Here is a 14,793-nt window from a genome sequence, read left to right as displayed (position 1 = left end):
TATTAACAAGACAAGTTGCGGCATTAATAAGGCATCCAATAGGTTATAAGCTGAATTCATAACAACTCCTTGAATTTTATGGGTTTCTATGTGATCCACTTCCTTTTAAAATTCAGTGAATATATTCCTAACCAGTCCAATCCTTTTCATCTGTCAGTCCTGTCATCACATGAAGCAGTCTGGTAAAGCTCTATTGCTTTCCATTCATATCCAGAACATCCTTCCTTGTATAAGGACATCAAAGCAGCACACAATATTCAAGGTATATTTAGGTAGACTCACCACTGCCTATACAATTGCAGTAAGTCATTCCTGTTCCTGTACTCAAATCCACTCTGTAAGAAGGCCAACATACCATTTGTCTTCTTCACTGCTTGCTTAACCTGCATGCTTACTTTCAGTGATTGGTGTACATGGACAACCAGGGTCTTGTTGTACCTCCTTCTTTCCTAATCTATCACCCTTCAGATAATAATTTGCCCTTCCCACTTTTGCTAACAAAGTAGATAGCCTCATAATTATCCACATTATCCATCATCTCCCATGTCCATTCACTCAACGTGTCCAAATCACAATGAAGCATCTCTGTATCCTCTTCACAGTTCACTCTTTCTCTTAAATTGTGTCATCTGCAAACATGGAGATATTCCATTCAGTTCCCTCACCTAAATTCTGAATATATATTGAGAATAGTTTGGATCCAAGCACTGATCCCACTGGTCACTGACTGTCACTCAGAACAAGATGAATTTATTCCTCCTCTGTGTCCTGTCTGCCATCCAGTTGTCTATTTGGTTCTCTATTCCCAAACAACCAGTTCTCAACACATTGCATTGTGTGCAAAACTAATTATTTCCACTATGTTATTTGGTGTTGCACCTATGTGTCATTGATATAATTTTCTGTTCCTCTCCCGCCTGCTGCAATGCACAGAATTATCCTCCTTTGCAGATGATGTGCGAAGGGACCCTGCTCCTGTTGAGAGGCCTTGCTCCATAAAGTAAGCCAATGGCCCTGGACATTTGGTTGGTTGATCCTGGGGACATTGGTTTTTGGATGAGTCAGGTATATCAAGGATTTTAAAGCAAAGAACCATGCATGCTGGAGATCTGAAACAAATAAAAAGAGATTTACTGGAGAAGCTTGGCAGCATCTGAAGAGACAAAACAGTGTTAACATTTCGAGTCCCAGGATCCTTCTACAGAACTGATAGCAACTAGGAAAAGGTTTCCACCTCTCCATCTGTCTGATCACTTCTTCACTCTTACCCTATTAAATACCAACTTTCCTTAGCTTCTATCTCCCTGTGTTTCTGAACAAAGTCCCTCATCACCGAGATCTCAGGGCTGTCTCTTGCTGGTGTTCAGAAGATGTCTAGTCTCCATAGTCCTCCGATTACAAGTCGACTGGGGAGTTCCTCCCTCAAACATTTGTGGAGCTGTTTGTATGTCGGATTCATTGTCTCCCCTCTTGAGTCAACTGAGATCTCCACATCTGTGCTGCTGCGGTTTTCAGGAGGCAGAGTAGACAATGATTTCTTCAATGTGTCTACAATATTATGCAGGGAAATTGAGAAACTCTTCTCTGGAGGAGATAAGGTGATTCTTGGGAGATGGGTCCACCTGCAATGAATAAAAGGCAGTCAACATTGCAGCCATTGGTTAGTTATGGTGTTAAATGCTTGGTTAATGTGACCATTGCAGTGAATGACACATGTTACTAACTGGGGTGTTGGGGCATGGATGTCACTGCATTCCCACTGGAGCAGTCCCTGACTTCTCCTGCAAGGAACAAATTCTTCCATGAACACATGATGAAGGAGCAGCGCTCCAAAAGCTAGTGCTTCCAAATAAACCTGTTGGACTATAACTTGGTGTTGTGTGATTTTAATTTTGTACACCCCAGTCCAACGCCGGCATCTTCACATCATTCTTTGGAGAGGGTGAGGATCTGGATATCCTGGATATCTCTGCCTGTGGGGTATTGTTCAGTCTGGTATGGGCTATCTTCTCCTGAAATGACCAAGAGACACCAATTGAGCAAGGTGCAACTGGGCGGCTCAGCTATTAATACTTAATTTCAACATAAAATCCTTAATTGAATGCTTGCAAAATTGCTTTGACTTCTCTTTTGATTCACTAACTTTAAATATTTGAACTGTGCAAAAATATCTCAAGCTCCTCCCATTCCTACCGTGCATTCTTAGATTTTATTTTGACCGGTCTGACGACAATAATAGCTCATGTCAATTTGTTTTTACTTCTTCATCCTCAATCCTCCACCAATAATTGAAACTTAATCCCTTCCTACCCTCTCCAACCACCCTCCCCAACCTCCCAAATTCTCTGGCGATGATCTTCTTGTTTTCTTTGAAGTGCCCTCTGCCATGCTTCAATCTTCCTCTGTTAATTATCATATTCATGAATTCCCTTGATCTTCCTGAACTCTTCCGGAGCCCATGCCCTCTAGCTCCCCATTCCCATCAGTAGTGGTCCCCCACTCCTACAAATCACCCGTTCCCTGATTCTCACCAGTGTATCTACTGACCTCATTCTGTTTCCTATTCTCAAAAGACAGCACCCACTCACTGTGATTCACTTTTCTTCCTTACAGTTGTCTACCACCATTCCCCAGAATCCTTTCAGTATTCCAAACAATCCTTTAAGTTTTATTCCTGGCCGTACCATCCAACCATCCCAACTTTACCTATGAGTTTTGTTTTGAGCCGTGTCTGTGTTGAGCCCCTCACAACTGGCCAGTGCTGCCACTTAGCTTGGGCAGATTGAGTGACCTGGACAGTTTGAGTCCTTTATTCTGTGAGCAGTAAACAACATCAGCACATTACAAGACCAGTTCTGAATGAGCCTTCCCATTAGCTGTATGGCCTGAACAGTCTGCACCCATCCACTCTATTGGTTCAAGTAAATAATTGCCTTGATTATGAAGGACCCAGGCTAATGAAGAATTGTGCACTTAGGAGAGCTTCCAAGAAAAGAGTCTGCCTCATCAGGTACATTTGTGAACATGTACATTTTTCTCATTTAGTTGAATAAAATTGCGATGATCAATATAATTCCATTGAGTAGAATGTTAATGAGCATTCATGGCATGCTAATGAAAGCAAAATAGTTTTCCAGACATCATAGCTGAGATTGGAAACCTGGCTGAAAGGTTGTAAGAACCATCCAATTAAGTTTCCTACTGCCTTTCTTAACGTTGCCCAAAGATTCCACTCCAGTTTGTTCATACATATCTAACACCTTACCAAAGATGATTTTCAAATAAATCATCCATTTATTTTGAGTTACTTCATTGAAGGACTTGTTTCTACTCATGACTGAACTGTAACTATACATGTTGGTGTACTGCTGATTTACCAACAGCTTCTTTCAAAAGTCTCTGTCATTTGGGTGATTATTAGTGTCATAAATGCAGTGCAGCCCTAGCTTCTCCATGGCCCCCTAAAGTCTTTTCAAAATTGTGAACTCCACCCGTTTGCTTTCTCTGTTTTGCATTTCCACTAGAATATGCTCTTTTTCCTACCTTGGTGATCATTCAATAAGCAATTACATTATGGCTTATCTTTTGGGAATGAAAATATTTTGTATTTCTATATGCGTCTAACTTGTGATGTATGGTTTCCATTAGGACGATAGCAAGGCATTAAATCTCTTTGAACAGTACTGTTCTGTCAGGACTCGCCCTCTTAGACTTGGCAGAAGTATTCTAACAGGACATAAAAGCTGTACTATCGTCACTTGCTAAGAATAAAGTTTTAGACCATTATTTTATACATGCTAAAAGCAATCTTACATGATTGCTGAAAAGTAAAGTTTTGCAATCTTATTAACTTCTCATGGTTTCTTTCATCCACCATGACACTATGAACCTGTTTTGTAACGTATGGTCTAAGAAAAGTATTGCAGAAGTTGCAATTCAGTGATAAATGGTTCAGTGCGGAATGTACACACCCACTGTTTCACTATTTGTCTAGATACTGTTTCCAAGTTTGTAGCTTTCTGTGATTTGGAGAGGTTTAGGAATAAAATGTTCCTTTCATTTGATGACAGTTATTTTGAATTGTACATTTTTTGCCCTGTTGGCAACAAGAAGATTTGTCGGCATGTCATATGCTTCTGGGCCAAATCCTCTTTAGAAAAATTGCTTGTTGCACTTAGGAATTGTCTAATTCTGATTCTAAAAGTTTTCACTTTTATCGTTGAGTTCTGATATTTTACTAACTGAAAAACATATCAGTTCTTTCAATGTATGAAACAAATGATTCTTGAATGCTATTGTATATTTCTTACTTTCCTATATGTCAGGTGAATACTGCTGTATTATTCCATACATCACTGAAAAGCAGTGCATCTTTAAGACAGATGCATGGTATCCAACAGACAATATTCTAGTATGAAGGTCCCCACCTCACCTTCAGCAGTATGCAGTGAAATTGAATCCATGCACTGGGTTGGTAGTCAGTCAGTTGGTCATGCATAATGTTAGTCACATAATGTCATTAGTAGACTATATGCAAGTTCAAGGTTTTTAACCATATAAATAGCTAATGTTGTTAATAAACTTCAAGACATCTGTCTCAATAAGAAAATAATTACTATGATACCTATTAAATGGGCTAACATCTTCCTGCTACCTTGCAGCATTGTCCTCCACCTGGAAGATTGCCCCCACTCCCCCATTCCTCAGCATCCAGAACATTGCATCAACTGTTGCTCCATTTCTGAAGATGAGTTATATTGGACTCAAAACATTAATTCTCTAGCTCTCCACAGATGCTGCCAGACCTGGTGAGTTTCTCCTGCATCTTCTGTGATCATTTCAGATTTCCAGTATCCAAAGTTTGTGTATTTTCTTATACATCACCTTGATGCCTGCTCCAGTTGTACAGAACAGGCCATGCTGGGATGGTGTGGTGCATTCTGTCCAGACTACACTGGAGGGCTCCCTTCCCTCACCCCAGATCAGTCAAAGCAGCAGTACCATGTCTTTGGCAATCCTATTATCGATGAGACTGCAACCCTGTTTGAGACATTGTCAGCATTACAGAGAACCTTAGAAATATAGGAACATAGAACATAGGGGCAGGAGTAGGCCATTCAGCCCTTCAGGCCAGTTCCAACATTCAATATGATCATGGCTGATCATTTAACTCCTTTTTGAAAAGATTCAATGTTTTGGCTTCAACTGTTTTCTGTGGCAAAGGACTTACTATCCTCTGTGTGAAACAATTTCTCCTAATTTCAGTCCTTAATGGTCTACCTTGCATTCTTAGAATCCTACCTCCAGGGCTGTAGCCCTGATCTCATCACTGGGAACTAGATTAATTATTGTGATCTGGCACAGATGGCATCAGTCACTGTTCTGGTGCATTTGTGTGTGTCCAACTGAGAGATCCCACACAGGTCACCTATCACTCCCTGGAAGGAGCCAGTAGCATAGGTATTCAGAGTTACTGTCACCTTCACAGCCAATGAGAGAGGATGGCCTCCCACTCCTGCGGCCTGCAGGTCTCTCTTCAGCATCTGTCAATGTTCTATCACACTATCCAAGGATGTATGCAGCCTGCATTGACATTGTATCCCCATGGAAATGAGCACACTGCTCACCCCATGCATTCTGAATTTCCCTGAAGCAGTGACCTCTCCTTGAGCTGGGTGCACCTTGTCCTCCACAGGGATCTACTGCTGCTTTGGGTCTTGCTTCAGCTATGGCACCCTTGCATCAGCCTTCAGCTCTGAGGTCAGTGACCAACATACCACCAACATCAGAGCGCATCACTATTAGCAGAAATGACCTACAATAGGAACAGAAAAAGCAAAGGAGTTTCTTAGATCTCAGAAGAGTCATCGCTGACATACCCTGCAGATGAGGGCGGAGGATACTTCACCATGCGGTAACATATGTTGGACATGGCTAATTGGGACACGTTCTCCATCAGACAGCCTCAGTCTGTGCAGCAACTTGCTGATGGTGCCATGCTGGCTGAGTGAACCCCTCCCCTTCTATATTGTTATTGCTGATCGTTTCAATATTACTGAGATGCCCATATTCATCTTACATATGCCATTGGTGTTTTGCAAATCACCTTTGCCTAGAATCTGACCCCTAAGCACCTTTACTCTGCCTGTTTTGCAAAGTGATAATGAATTGATTGCAAATTAAACATAGCTGTTCTTTATATATGGCTGCTTCATGTTTTTATTGCTGTAATGTCCTAGCACGCAGCAAATATGAATCCTGCATTTTCTCCCACTAAACTGACACTGGCTCTCTTCCCCCTCACCCCCCCCCCCCCCCCCACCCCCCCCCCTCCCTCCCGGGGCATTGTCTCAGCCATTTTCGAGTAACATCCAGAGAACAGAAAGTAATGGCTAGGAAAGCTGCTCATGGTGGAAACATTCACGCTGCATTCTACTTGGTCACCAGGTACCTCCCTAAAGCTTTCATATCCTCTTTAACCTCACATTACCCTGACCACCATCTCACCTAAAAATGGAGACCCATTGCATTGATCTTCACCTACAACCGTCCTACCTGAATCCAGTGATTACATCCTAATGATGCCCACCTTGCTCCTTTATACCCTCTTATGTTGTTTGCATACCCCAAAATGCCTTGAGTTTCCTCCATCACTGTTCTTATCCCTACTCTACAAATCCCTCAGCTTTCTGTCCTCAGCCTTGACTCCTCCACCTCCTCTGCTCCTGCTGTTCCTACAGGACCCACTTTGAAAAAATCAGATGGACCCACAGGATTATATTTACTCCTGACCTCTGAGTGACCTTAAACCCAACATATGACAGCTGACCTCTGTGTTACATCTCCGTAATTGTATGCAATTCCCCTGAATGCTTGTGTTGACATGACAGCACTGTTGAACACACCCCAGACTTTACTGGGGCAGATGCCCTGACTGTGAGTCTCCAAAATGGATGACTGATCATGATGAAGCCCCTGGACAATGGACGGGCTTTGCCTATTACAGATGATACAGGGACCCAATGAGGAATAGCCTCCACCGATTTCCTACATGGCCGTTGGTTGAATGAATGTGCAGTGTATTTGTTATGCAGAAAGCTAACACATGCTGTAAATGTTAGGTTGATGTCTTGGTTTGACCTACACTGACATGTCAGCCTCCCAACCCCAGCTAGGACCCCGATGAGAAGCAGCCTGCTGAGCGTGGTGGAAGTAACAACACACTAACACACATGTTACCAACACACTACCAACACACATGGCAAAGTAATACAAAAAGCATGGATGATGTGAATGGGCAGGTCGGTGCTAAGTGAGTGAGCTAATGAGTACCCTTTGATGCAGCCTGCTCCAATCCATGAGCCAGATGCTTGTCCATGTAGGTAAGGTGATCCTGCTGCAGTATTTCGATGCAATTTTCTGGTGCACCCTGCAATGCAAGTCTGTGTTTTGTAACCAGCCTGCAAGCGTGTCAAGGTGGTGTCTTGATGTCTGTGATGGGTTGACTGATACCAAGTGCCAATAATGGGGATGAAGGGTCTGTGCAGCTGGGACTGTGGATCATGCCCTGAGCTGTAATTTGCTCATGTGCAACATGGAATCCATTTGGAGAAAGAGGTGAGCTGACTCTACCATTATACACCCTGATTTTCATTTCAAATTTTCTTAACATCTAGTTTGTTTGGCTTGTTTGGTAAGATAGCAAGCTGAATATTGAGTAGGCCAAGCTGTTAACAAAATATTTCACAAGTTATAATTTCCCTTAATTGGCAACTCATGGCTACATAGCCCACAATCTGTGATTAGTTTGGAAAAATAGAAGTGGGAAGCTAAAGCTGTGGTTAATTCAGAGAAACAGAGCAAAACTCATTTCTTGTTTAAATGATCTGCTTTGTCTTGAATGGAGTTAGGTTACTTTAGTATTATTACAATTGTATTCACTCAGACAAGTGTAGAGTATTTCATCAAACTGCTGACTTGTACCTTGTTGATGTTGGCCTTATCCTGAGAAGTTAGGAGGTAAATTATTCATCGTAGAATTCCCAGGTCTTATCTACTCTTGTAGCCTTTAAATGAATGACCCTTATTAAGTTTCTGATCAATGCTGACCATTAGGAGATAGTAATAGTAATGTCACAGAACATCAAGTGTTGTTGGTTATATATTTTTTCAAATGGTCATTGCCTGACACTTATGTTACATCAATGTCACTCACCAATTATCAGTCCAAACCTGAATGTTGTCTGGTTCTTTCTGCAGATGGGCATGGACTGCTTTGCTCTCAGAGAAACTGTAAATCAAACTGAACACAGTGGTCCCCAGTGAACATTCCTACTTCTGACCTTATGGTGGAGGGCAAAACATTAATGAAACTGTAAAATACACTTAAAAATGATAGCTATTCATTTTATGTCTTTGATTTCTTATGCCATAACTAAATAGGATATGTGACAACCTATTTGGTATAATTTCAAAACACATAAAATGAATTACTGTCATAGGTTTTGGGTAAGCCTCTATTATGTGTATGAGTATGCAAGCTTGTATAGTTGATATTAATAAGTGTTAGTTCCATTTAGTGTAGAGGGTGGCATGGTGGTTCAGTGGTTAGCACTGCTGCTTCATAGCACCAGGGTCCCATGTTTGATTCCAGCCTCAGATGACTGTCTGTGTGGGGTTTGCACATTCTCCCTATGTCTGTGTGGGTTTCCTCCCACAGTCCAAAGATGTGCAGGCCAGGTGAATTGGCCATGCTAAATTTTCCTGTACACACTTAACAAATGTCTCTCCAACCCTTATCACTATGGCATTCCCAGTCTATGTTTGGAAAGTTAAAATCCTCTACCATAACCACCCTGTTATTCTTACAGATAACTGAGATCTCCTTGCAAATTTGTTTCTCAATTTCTCTCTGACTATTAGGGGTTCTATAATACAATCCCAATAAGGTGATCATCCCTTTCTTATTTCGCAGTTCCACCCAAATAACTTCCGTGGATAGGTTTCCGGGAATATACTGCCTCAGTACAGCTGTAATGCTATCCCTTATCAAAAACATCATTCCACCTCCACTTTTGCCTCCCTTTTTGTCCATCCTGTAGCATTTGTATCCTGGAACATTAAGTTGCCAGTCTTGACCAGCCATGAGCCATGTTTCTATAATTGCTATGATATCCCAGTCCCATGTTCCTAACCATGCCCTGAGTTCATCTGCCTTCCCTGTCAGGCCTCTTGCATTGAAATAAATAGTTTAATTTATCATCCTACCTTGTTCTCTGCTTTGTCCCTGCCTGCCCTGACTGTTAGACTTGCTTCTTTTCTCAACTGTACCAGTCTCAGATTGATCTCTTTTCTCATTATCACCCTGCATCCCACCACCCAACATCCCCCTACGCCCTGCCCAACTTACTAGTTTAAATCCTCTACGGCAGCTCTAGTAACTCTCCTTGACACTATATTAGTCCCCTTCTAATTCAGGTGCAATCCGTCCTTCTTGTACAAGTCACTTCTATCCCTGAAGAGAATTCAATGATCCAAAAATGTGAATCTTTCTTCCAGCTCCTCAGCCATGCATTCATCTATTCTATCCTTATTCCTGCCCTCACAGGCTCATAGCACCGGGACTAATCTTGACATTGCTACTCACAAGGACCTCCTTTTTAAATTCCTGCCTCTCTATATTCTCTCTTCAGAATCTCATCCTTTTCCCTTCCTATGTCATTGGTTCCAATTTGTACAATGATGGTATAAGACTTTACTGAAATATACTTTGCATATATTGAATACATCATCTCATCATGGAATTCTCGAGTTAGAAAAATAACATTAATTATTGCTAAGAGGAGACACAAAGTTGAAGCCTTTTGCCTTGTACTCTTCAGGTTTCAGATGCAAGAAACAACCATTAGGTTGCTATCACCAGACCAAAAGGTGTGCTGTCTGCCACACAAACGAGTAGTTTAATATATGGGTTTCAGTGATGTTATGATGCCAGACATGTAGATTTTATGTCCCAAAGAATGGCAGACCATTGTCAAACAACATGATCTGTTAAAGATTCACAGCAGAAAGCATATTGGTCATGTCTAACCAGCTTATGTTTACATGCCTCTGAACCCCATGCCTGACACTGGATATAATGCTGCTGACTGGGCAACAATGGCGATGTAATCCAGACATCATCACCCAATGTAAGATTATCAGTTGGCCTTGAGGTCTGATGCATTTGTGCATGTTAAACATATGGTTCTGTTTTATGTAGACAAAAGGAATTAATGCATGTATTGCAACGTATTCTTGACAAAGAGTTCACATGAACTGCCAATTTCTTCTGCATTTCTATGGCAACACCCTGACCAAGTGTAGTCTACCTCTCAAGTCTGATTTCTTTATTCTAGTTCTGTTAAATACAAGATGAAAAGCTTTGACTTGGGTTCATTTTCAGGAATGGTTAGGTTCCGTACTACCAACCAATAATTAAACATCAACATGTCCAAATGGGCATGTCTAAGTAGGGAGCTACTTTCCTTTCTGGCAATTTAATTAGAATGTTATTTTTGGAGGTGTGCATTCATAAGTTGACTGCATAAATTTTATGATACAATAGACATAACAATCCTTGTAGCAATATATGCATAGGCTTTATTCCAGATATACCATAATAAAGTTTTTTTATTCAACTTTTCAATGTTTACACTGATTTGAAGCAGTTTTCCTTTTTATTCAAGAACACTTGTGACATTAAAACATGAATGCAAGGTACATAGTAAATCAATCATCAGTACACATTTTAAAGGACATCCATTTTGGTAGCTTTCTCCTAATCACATGATTTCACCTCATTTAGTTTAAAGCTGAATGTATGAATTCATGAGAGCACTTTAATACATTGTTTTATACTTTGGTTTCAAGATTGTACTATAAGTTAACTTGCTTAGAAATAAAAGAAATACTACCTTTTTCAAATACATTCAGGCTTTTATATCAGTTGAAGTGCTGGTACAGTATATTGGGGTCATAGCAATAAATATAATCACTAATCCACAAATGTAACATTCATTGCTATTTCAGGAGGAACTGCAATTTACAAAATATTTCCTTCACCCCAAAAATCTCACATTCTACCATTTATTTGCCCATTTAAATATTTGTACAAGCTTTAGAGCCAACAGTTCTGCTTCAAACACCATAATTACTAAATTCATTTTGTAAATTTGAATTTCAATACAGAAAATCTTCATTGAAAATTAAATATTATATACAGCAATCTGATTAAAAATCATTCAAAGTACAAAAAGCGTATTATTTTAAATAATTAATTCAATTAAATCTTACAATAAAAACAAAAAAAGAAAATCACAGCATTACATGACACAAATTCAATCTGCACTGTTGTCAAATCATTCATGATGATCACTAGAATTATAGAATTGATGATGATAAACTGACTAAGACAAAATATTGACCTCCTGATAGAAGACCTCATGTCTCCCTCCCAAGGCAATAAGCGAAGTTTTCCCAATTCTACGTTTCGAGATCGACTGGAAGTGAAGTCTGAACTTAGCAATTTGGACCAGCTATGTGACACATTCCTGTCTTCAAATGATCTTGCTGGAGGTAGGGTGAAAGGCAACTGCAGGCAGCCAACTAAGCCCGTAATGGGTCAATTGGAAGAAATGTAATGGCTCCCTGGACACTTACCAAGACAAATGGCTGCTTTGCAGAAGTCAGAGTCTGGACTTTGTCTCAGTGAGAGCCCTTTGACAATGAACCCCTGACAGCAATGCTCATGAAAAAAACATCAATGTTGCAAGAACCTTTATTTGAGGCAACTTGATGGCATCCAGCCTGATTCAACTGCTCCCATATCTCTTGGTATGGCTCTGGACTGGGCAGCAGACTACCTTCTTCACTGGCTTGCACATCATGCTTAATTTGATGGGGCTCTTAGAAATGGTATTTTAATTGATTGCCTCCAGGACTTGAGCAAACAATGTCCAGCCATGACTACTTTCCAACTCCCAGCCTGAAAGTGTCATAAATGAAATGACATGTCTGAAAAAAGCAACATGTTTATCACAAGTTATCACATTACTATTAAGATTCAGAGTATGATTGACATATAGCCTCTTGGACTGCTTTCCATCCTCAGTTTTGTTTGAGAAAATGAGGTAATGCAATGAAAATATTGATGCAGTACTTATTGCTCCCTTACCTGTGATATCTGGGTAATCCTTATTTTGATGGGAGCTTTTATATGAGTGAGAAAGGTGCCTGTGGAAAACAGGGAGGTAGGGTCTCCTTCGCCAATATGAATTGTGATGTTACAACATACATCAGGTCTAATGCAATGTTGAACTATGCACTGGACAGAATGCAAGCTGCACAAGCCTTGCCCAGCACCACTATATGTACAAAGACTAAACAAATGTTCTCAAAAGGTAAGTTAGAGCTTACTTTTGTGTTCCATTTCAGACTAGTGCTCTTCCAGTAGCAAGAGATTTAAAATAGTTCATTAATGATTTACAGCAAGAGGACTATGGTAACACTTCCTTGTTTTTGGTTGTGCCCTATTTTCCCATTTTTGATAATGTAAGAGTGAAGGAATGGCTAGAGCTCACAAGGTTGAGCGAGGCTGCCACACTAAATAGGTAACACACTTGAAAGCGATAGTGCAGCAGTACTGACTACTGAGTTAATGAGCAAGGCACTAATCAATTCTTGTTTCTTGAGTGTACACTCCCAGGAATTTGGTGAACTTTGTCCAAAAAAACAATAGGCATCCTTATGGAGATGTGATTGCTTGGTGCTGATGAAGCATCAATGTTGTCTGTAACCTTTCCAAGCCGAGGTATTACTTAAGTTCTGATCTAGGGTGAAATGGGATGCTTGAGAAGAGCTGCTGGTCAGATCTTCGATGCCAGCAAACAACCTCACTTCTGACCATGTAAACATGAAAGATTGTTAATGAAGTAGCAGAAAATGTCTGGTCAGAGGATGTTGTGCTGAAGAACATCTGAAATCATGTCCTAGGGCTGCAACAAATGGCATCTTAAGATCCTACCCATTATCTGGCAGGGTACAACCTCAACAACTCAACCATTAATTCACTGAATTTTGCCATGTATCTTTGGTGCTATAAATGATGAAATGCTGCCTTATTTAGTGGAGTAATGCTCATCTCCCACCTGGCATTCCAATTTGGTATCCATAGTGTTGAAAAAGGGTTAGAGCACAGTGACTGGGCAGACCCTGACTGAGATTCAGTGGACATTCTGTGGTAACTTGATAGTAATGCTGGTGCCATCTGCCATCATTTTGTTAATTGTTAGGAAGAGACTGATAGGAAGGCCATTGGTAGGCTTGAATGTGTCTTGATATTTATAGATTTAAATATCTAAATAAATTTTCACACTGTGTACAGCTGCCGATGCTGCGCCTGGATAGGAATAATTTGATAGGGGACCAGTTAGTTTCAGTGCAATATGTCTACAGTATAACAGCCTCAACATTATTGTACATATAAAACAAAATTTTGTCACTTGCTATTAAAAGTTTATTGATGGGTATGTTCACTGTGTTCAACTCAACATGGCCTGGAATGAATTTTCTCAATCTTCCACACTTTATTAATTATGAAACTGAGCTCTTGGATACTTTTCTCAAAGAATCACATGGCTGGAGGGATCCGATTGTTTGCCGCTGGCCAGTGATTCCAGTGTCCATGTCTCTGGTGCCATATTCAATGCCTAGCTGCACTCCACTTCTAATGCTGCAAGCTAGGAATGGCTCCTCACACAGTGTTATTCAACTATCAATATTGAAGACATGTCTCTGAAGCCAGACAAGCTAGCTCCCTGCTTCATGAACAGTGTCCTGGAGGTGTTGGTGAATGGGGTGGTGGTGACGTGTGCAATTTTTCTCACTCTCAAATATCACAGGAGGCCATACCACTAAAGCAAGCCCGCCAGAACATAGATTGCAGCACAGGTCAATGTCTTATCCTGAATGAAATTCAATGCCGAGTAAAGCAGAAATAAGATAAATAATCTTCCGCACTCCACAAGACTAAGTGTCACCATCTTCTCCCTGCTAGCTCACAGTCACGGGGACATATCCAATCTAAATCTGGCAGTACTTATGCCTCTTACCAATGCTCAAAGACAGCAGATCTCAGTATTGCATGCATCATATCCTCTCAATGGCTGTCACCCACTTCATCCTCTAGAATTACTAAAGCTACCTGGCCTCTGTGCTTCCTTTCTAATCACTGGGGACCTCGCCAGCTATCCTGCTCACGCATGATCACTAACTGCATCTGCATCCACTTTCATCTACCTAAACCCTCATTTTGTCTCATTGTGGGAAATTTTGGCCTAACCTCTGGCCTGATGTCATAACAGCTCTCCAACTTGACTTAACTGTGAGCCCAGAGTTGAAAAATGTGGTGCTGGAAAAGCGCAGCAGATCAGGCAGCATCCAAGGAGCAGGAGGATCGACATTTCGGGCATAAGCCCTTCTGTGAGTTCAGAGTGTTGCACTTGATCTGCAAGACTAAGTGTGGCCAAATCTCGAGACTGCAAGCACACAGAACCACAGGGTCTGATAGGACCAAGCACCTAACTGACCGTGGTCCCATAGTGTAAACAGATATGACCCTATTGACTGACTGCAGTGTCCCTGCATCACATTAGGTCCTTTGACTTTCACACATCACCATTTACTTGAAATACATACAGTTTCAGGCACTGAAGCTGCTTGCACATGCTGTAACTCTGATATTGATGCAGCATG

This window comes from Chiloscyllium punctatum, chromosome 2 (assembly GCF_047496795.1).
Source record: "Chiloscyllium punctatum isolate Juve2018m chromosome 2, sChiPun1.3, whole genome shotgun sequence".
Taxonomy (NCBI): Eukaryota; Metazoa; Chordata; class Chondrichthyes; order Orectolobiformes; family Hemiscylliidae; genus Chiloscyllium; species Chiloscyllium punctatum.
This window is presented reverse-complemented; position numbering follows the sequence as displayed.